The sequence below is a fragment of the Pinus tabuliformis genome, chromosome Q (genome assembly GCF_031772625.1).
Source record: "Pinus tabuliformis cultivar Carrire ecotype Pingquan chromosome Q, CPIR1, whole genome shotgun sequence".
In the NCBI taxonomy this organism is placed as follows: Eukaryota; Viridiplantae; Streptophyta; class Pinopsida; order Pinales; family Pinaceae; genus Pinus; species Pinus tabuliformis.
The window spans coordinates 1196556846-1196563561 of record NC_142296.1 but is presented as its reverse complement, the minus strand read 5'-3'; the positions used below and the strand labels follow the sequence as shown (position 1 = coordinate 1196563561).

At 38.6% G+C, this 6716-nt stretch overlaps 2 pseudogenes; both read right to left on the bottom strand.

Moving 5' to 3' along the window:
* LOC149224028 (uncharacterized) lies at positions 1 to 1371 on the bottom strand (annotated as a pseudogene).
* A 605-nt stretch (positions 1372 to 1976) lies between these two features.
* LOC149224027 (laccase-12-like) overlaps positions 1977 to 6716 on the bottom strand; it is a 49293-nt pseudogene continuing 44553 nt past the window's right edge.

Sequence of the window (6716 nt, the reverse complement as noted above, 5' to 3'; positions counted from 1 at the left end):
TCATTTCAAGCAATTAAAGTTCATCTCAGGAAGGCTGCATGAAAGAGAGAAAGCAATTATGTCTGAGATGGAAACCCATTCTTCATCTGTGAAGAAATTCACAATGGATGCCAGGCATTCTTGCAAAATGCCAGAAAGACAAAGAAGTTTACGATCTAAAAAGAACCGTGTTACCATGACTGCCAAATTCTCTGCTTCAGAGGCTGTTAAAATAGACCTCGACTTCCTTGCCCGGCAGCAAGCAGCCACAAATTTGACCCAAGACCGAATATTCTCTGGTGGCCCATCGTAGGAAAAATCATCTTTATCTTGTGAGAGCATCCGCTCATCTCCCATACAATCTTCCAAATATCCGTATATTTGAACAGTTTCTTTAATTTGATCATAGGTAGGAACCCAATCAAGAGTACAAAAGCTTGATGAACCCTCAGTTCCTGAAAGAATGATGCTGCATAAGAAATCACAAGCAGACATCTCCACATTTTCATTTGACGTGTGTGCCATTAAATTGAAGGCCCAACATACAGTAAAATCATCACAGTGACTATGAGATAAAATCAAGTTGAGAAGCCAACACTTCTTAAAAGCTCTACCATGAAAGACTCTCCATTTTCAGCACTCAAGCCTGTTGTCAACGGATCATGGACCTTTTTCTTATTCCTGTGGACATCACCTATAGTGTTTTGAGTTTTTTTTTTCAAAATGCGAGGCGGGACGAAGGATTTGTACCTGAACGTGCCGAATTATTTGAGATCGTGAAATTGATGTCAGAGATCGAGTCGTGGGAAGTGATCCAGTGCCGTTTGTTTTCTCGCATCCGCTTTTGCTGGACACAACATCCAGGCGTTGAACATATTGCAACATGTGGTGGATCTCGTCTATTGTTTGCGATGACGTGTTTGCTTGTGACAATTCGATAAGAAGACGTGATGAAGCCGTTCATAATGGAAGACGGTTGTGTGCCTGAACTGGGTGCAACTGCAGGCTGTTGACGGGGTTGAAGCCAAATCTACCCGGAGCCTTGCCGTCAAACTGGTAATTTACTGCACCACCGCTGTTTTCTGAAAGTTTTTGCAGTAGGGGACACACATCAACTGTTGGAACAACCAGTTTTGGAGAGGATTTCTGAGAACCAAATATTCTTTCACCCCATGATGACTTAGTCTACCAAAACGATTATCAGAGATATGACTATAAACCCCCACATATACAAAAATACTTTAGCTAATAATGCGATGAGCACAGCAAGGATCTTTTCATACCTGCACTCTTTAGTGATAAGAAAACATCGCAGATTTGTGAAAGCCCATTTCCTTGGGAATCTAAAACATTGCATATGAGTTCAATACCATGTGTTTCAAAATTCGGCATTGTTTTTATAAAGTTAACAAAATAATTAAAATAGCAGATGGGGCAATTTGTAGTAGATGGGGGCGATTCTGAGAATCGCCGGGTGGTGGGGCGATTCTCAGAATCGACCCGCCACCACCCCGCCACCACCACTGGTGGCGGGTCGATTCTGAGAATCGCCCCACCACCCGGCGATTCTCAGAATTTCAAACCCAAAGCTTTTCAAATGGTTTTACTGAATTTGCTAGGTTATTTAGTTATATAAAAATGGTTTTTTACAAGGTCAAATCAAATCAGTGGTGTGGACAGTTCTTCCAGCTGAGAAACTGAAATTTAATAGTAAATAAAAATCAATTATTTGATTTTTGTTAGTTGATTTTTTTTTACTGAGATTAGATTTCAAGACATTCTCAGAATCTGCAATCCAAATATAAGAAATTGACAAATATACAAAACCAAAAAAAAACAAAAAAACAAAAAAAAACCACCCAAAAATCTAGATTGCAGTTTTCTGAAATATCTCAGAAACTAGAATATTGCAGTTTTCTGAAATATCTCAGAAACTAGAATATGAAGCGAGGAAAAATCGGTAATTTGACTTCTCTCAATTAACTTTTTTTAAGTTCCTATTCTGAAATATTCTCAAAATCTACTTCATTCATTGAAAAAAAGGAATTGAGATCTGTAATAAATAAACAAATATCTAATACAGGGAACCAGTGAATCTGCTGACCAGGATTGTTAGCAACGAATCTTATAGCAGACCATCCATTCACCGGCACACCAACGGTGTTGCGCTGTGGAGGATCGATGAGGTTGAACGTCAGAGGGTCACGCTGTGGATCGAAGTTCCCGAAGCCCTCTCCCACGATGTAAAAATCGTACCCATGGAGATGAACAGGATGATTTTCTCCAGTAACTATACTGGTTCCCTGAAGAATTATTTGCACTGCAGAATTGTATTTGAGAACTTTAACTTTCGTGCCTAGCACAGGAGCCCAGAGAGCCGTGCTTACGTTCTGTGCAGTATAATCGAATTGCACGGGAGGGTTATCGGGGAAATCTTTGGTGAAGACTCCGGGAATTCCGAAATAATGAGCTTGAAGGAGAGAAGACGTTCTGGGAAAGACGAATGAAATGTTGTTCATGCTTGCTGTGGATCTTTTTCCGTTGGGGCCTCCACAAGGCTGCCCTGGGCAGTCCAGCAATCCTAAGCCAACGTGATAAAGAGATTTTCGTCGATATTAAGGGGAACGTTGACTGGGTGGTCCGGGGTGGCCAGACTCCTGAGACCGGTGGTGAATTGGGTTACAGTAGCAGTATCGTTGTAGTTGGGAAGATTAGGGGTAACTGGGGATGAAGCCGAGCTTCCTTCATAGTCCAGAATGGCGGTGGTCGTGGTATTATCGAATTGGACTCCCTGGGTACTCGCGTAAGCTCGAGCAGCCATGTAGTATTTGGCCACGGGCTTATTTGCAATGAGGAGGACGTCCGTGGTCTGACCCGGGCCAAGCATCACAACCCGGGTGTGAAGTAGCTTTGTGTAGGAGGCATCCACTGCAACTACCAATAATACGTGATCTGCTACTGTGAAAAACAGTTCTGCATTGAGGGCAGCGTTGATTATTCGAAGAAGATAAGATTCACCCGCCTTCACAGAGAGACGATAAGTATCTGCATTTGCCATTACAGAGTGTACAGAGTGTCAAGAATTTTGATATTTAACATGCTTTCGAGATGGTTGATTGAGAATTTAACACTTCAGAGTAATTCCAGAGCTATTAGATATAGGTTATCATTCTTATTTCCTTTAGATTTTATATTTTATTTTAAAATAGAGTTAAGTTTAACTATTTTACTCAATAAATCACTTTATGAGATGAAGCTAACACACTAACCCACTTTCTTCAACCTTACATAAATCAATTTTCTGAGAAAAAGCTAAAACACTAACCCACTTTCTTCAACTTCTATGAATCACTTTTGTAAGATGAAGCTAGAAAACAATACCCACTTTCTTCCACCTCCATGGATCACTTTTTTAAGATGAAGCTAAAACATTACCTACTTGCAAGAACCTGATAAAAAATTTACATTAAATCAACCTGGACTACCTGAACTTGAACAAGGATATAGATCTCCTGGTTGGGCATTTATGGTAAAAGCGTCAGATATATTTGGTGGGGCTCCCGTGCGCGTTGCCTGATTCACCACATCGATAGGGTTACTATTCCACCACTCCCCTGTTCATTCGAAAAACAATCAGTAAAAAAACAAAAATACTTTACGTGGTTAGAGTAGAAAACGTATGAAGAGAGAAAGTATGGAAAGTTCACTGGAGGTTTTTATTTTTCCATAGTGTTTGATGACATAAAATTTAACAAAAAAATAAAAAAAAGGTTAGGGAAAGTTCTAAAATTTTAGAAGTTTGGGGTTTAGAAGAGACTCCCAACCACAATCGCTATGGCATAATGCTTTGGGTAATCATAAATAAAAGTTCAATCTATTTTTGGTTGTATTTGATTTAAACAAATTACATGTTTTGGATGGTTAAGTGAATACTACATTGGTGTATGAGATTTTTTTATTTGTGTGATAAATTCATCTCAGTGATTTGACTGCTAAATCTATTAAAATATACAGACTCTATCTTTCTAATTTTGAACCTGTGACTTCTTAGAAAAAAAAAGAAACTCTTAACAATTAAACCAACTCAACTTAAATAATAAATCAACTATTTAACTTTTCTCCTCTAAACTATATTTTCAAAATATTAAATTTAACAACTCTGAATTCACCACCACCGTGTGAGACCTGAGGACACAGAATTTGCCTAGAGGTTATCTTACTTCACACGGTATCTAAGCAACCCACAAAATACCTCTTACCTATCGACCTCCTATATAAAGATGAAAATAAAGATGAAACAAAAACTTATTTTTCCAATCAATCCGGTTGGACATCCCGTCAAAAACAATAAGGCAGGGTACCATCTGCTCTTTAGAAACTTTGACAGATAAGATCTATAAGCTAAGTAGAGTAGGTGGAAATTTGAATATAAATGATGCATCCCTTGATATGTGGCGTGGCTACCTAGCATGATGGGTTCAGTCTCGTGGCAGGGCTGAGGAAATGGATATGTCGTCCCTGGCTTTGGATTGATAATCAAAGCTCCATAAATTGTAGCTCTCAGCCACGAGCTGTGCGCATGCCACCATAGAGTTCCTTCTTGGCCTTCAAGGGTGAATCTGTACGTGTAACTTCCTCCTGGGCGAATGGGGCACTGCGTTATGAACTCGGGTCCGTCAGCCCATGCTGTGCGTACCTGGCGCACTCCATGCCTGCAAGCAATGAATTTCTACAATAATTATTATTGCTTTCAAAATTAGCAATCGTAATAATCAAAATTCTGTGAAACTTCTTTGTATGAGGTTAGGATTGATTAATAGTGGGGGAAGCAACACACTCAATAGTGGGGGAAGCAACACACTCAATAACCATATTAATAGGGGTGTCTCCTTATATTGGGTGTAAATTCTTGACCTAATTGACTTTTTAGAATTGTTGCCAAGGGAGATGTTTTTATGTTGTTGTTAAGATATTCGTAGTGAATTTGATAAATGTAATCGTTTCTCAATGGTAATTTATGTTAACGGAGGTCCAAACTTAGTTTGCTCATTTTGGTTGTGTTTCCCATTGTGGTATTAGCGTCCATGTGCTCCTCATGAGTCACCTGCAACAAAATAAGACAAACACAAAATACCATGTAACTATATTTAAAACGCCATCAAAGTTATTATTGTGGTTCATAAGATGACAGTGACAGTGACCTTCCTTTAAAGGTTTGGAAATAAATTAAAATAGATTATTATTATGGCCTTAGATACTCTAATCAAAGTAAATCGAGTGGTCGTAGGTAGCTCATCGTATTCTCCCTACATGAGGGGCATGATTTCACTGATGATACATTATTAGGATTGTGATTGATACTAGAGTTATCTTCTGGGAACTTGCTTGTTTTTTCCAATTATTTCATTCTTGAGAGAAAATCCTCTGGCATCTAGGTTTGGGATTTATTGATAGCAAATGAAGTTATCCTACCTTCATTTCTCAAGAACACATTTATGAGGGAGTAATAAGGTTCTTGAGGTGTAACTGAGTTGCTTTAGCACAAATGAAACTTGCTTCTGGGATTCCTTGTGAACTTTTTGTGAACATATTTTATGGAGAGGGTGATCAGTTTAGCGAGGGTCATTAGAGGAGATTCACTGTAATCTGACTCCAGTTCCTCTTTTTAGCGAAATCCTAGCCTCCTATGAATTTATCATGCTCAAAATTAAAATAAGGATAATCAGAAAAATGTGCTTGATGTGATATGGTAAATTTGTCCATCTATGTTTAGGTGTAATAACCATGGCATGTAATGGTTGAAAACATGTTGAATTTATACTTAGGAAAGAAAAATGATATTCTACCAAAAACATTAATGTGTTTTTTTCCTCATAAACAACTTTGTTTGGCACATAAAAATTTGGTTTTACTAGCATTTTTTAAAAAGTTTGAAAATTGACCCTAAAAAAAAAAATCATCGTTCTAGTATCATCACTTTTTCGTTTTGAAGCTATATTTTGCACGAAAATTTCATATAAATTTCGTAGTCACTGCCATTTTTAAAACATGTTCAAAATTGACCCCTTAAAAATAAAATCATCGTTCTAGTATACACACTTTTCATTTTTAGCACTGTTTTTGATGTTTTTTCAGGATTTTTTGGCCAGAGTTCCCGTTTTGAGTTTACAGTTCCCGTTTCAAAGTTTACATTGTTACAATTTCTTTAGTCAGTGGAGTGGGCAGGTTCTGCAGGTTCTGCGCAATTTTTTAGGGGGGTGAGTCTCGAGACCACTACCTAGTCAAACTCTCTGGTTGACCAGCAGGAGGGTTCATTGATCATCTCGTGGGAAACACATATTGAAATGGCTTGTTGGACCCTTCTGCATGGTTTTGGGTGACACTCGGTGGAGTCGATTGTAGGGTGAAGGTCTGGCTATTAGAGGGTGATTAGTCATCAAAACTTCAACAAAAATTACTAAGTGTGTGAGCGAGTGAATTTGTGCATATGCAACCTTGCGATCACACACTCAACATAACTTGATGACAAGATGCCTCAAACCATCAAGACAACATGTGCTCAACATGACTAGCCTATGATGTGAGCGAAAAGCACAATGCTTGTGATAGATCATTGAATGACCGTGATGAGGCATGCGCGACAGTGCATATAACTCTGTGTGTGTGTGTGTGACAGATGTTTACATAGCGAACACAACATGTACGCATGAAGCAAAGATCTTGTGCATGACCAGAAC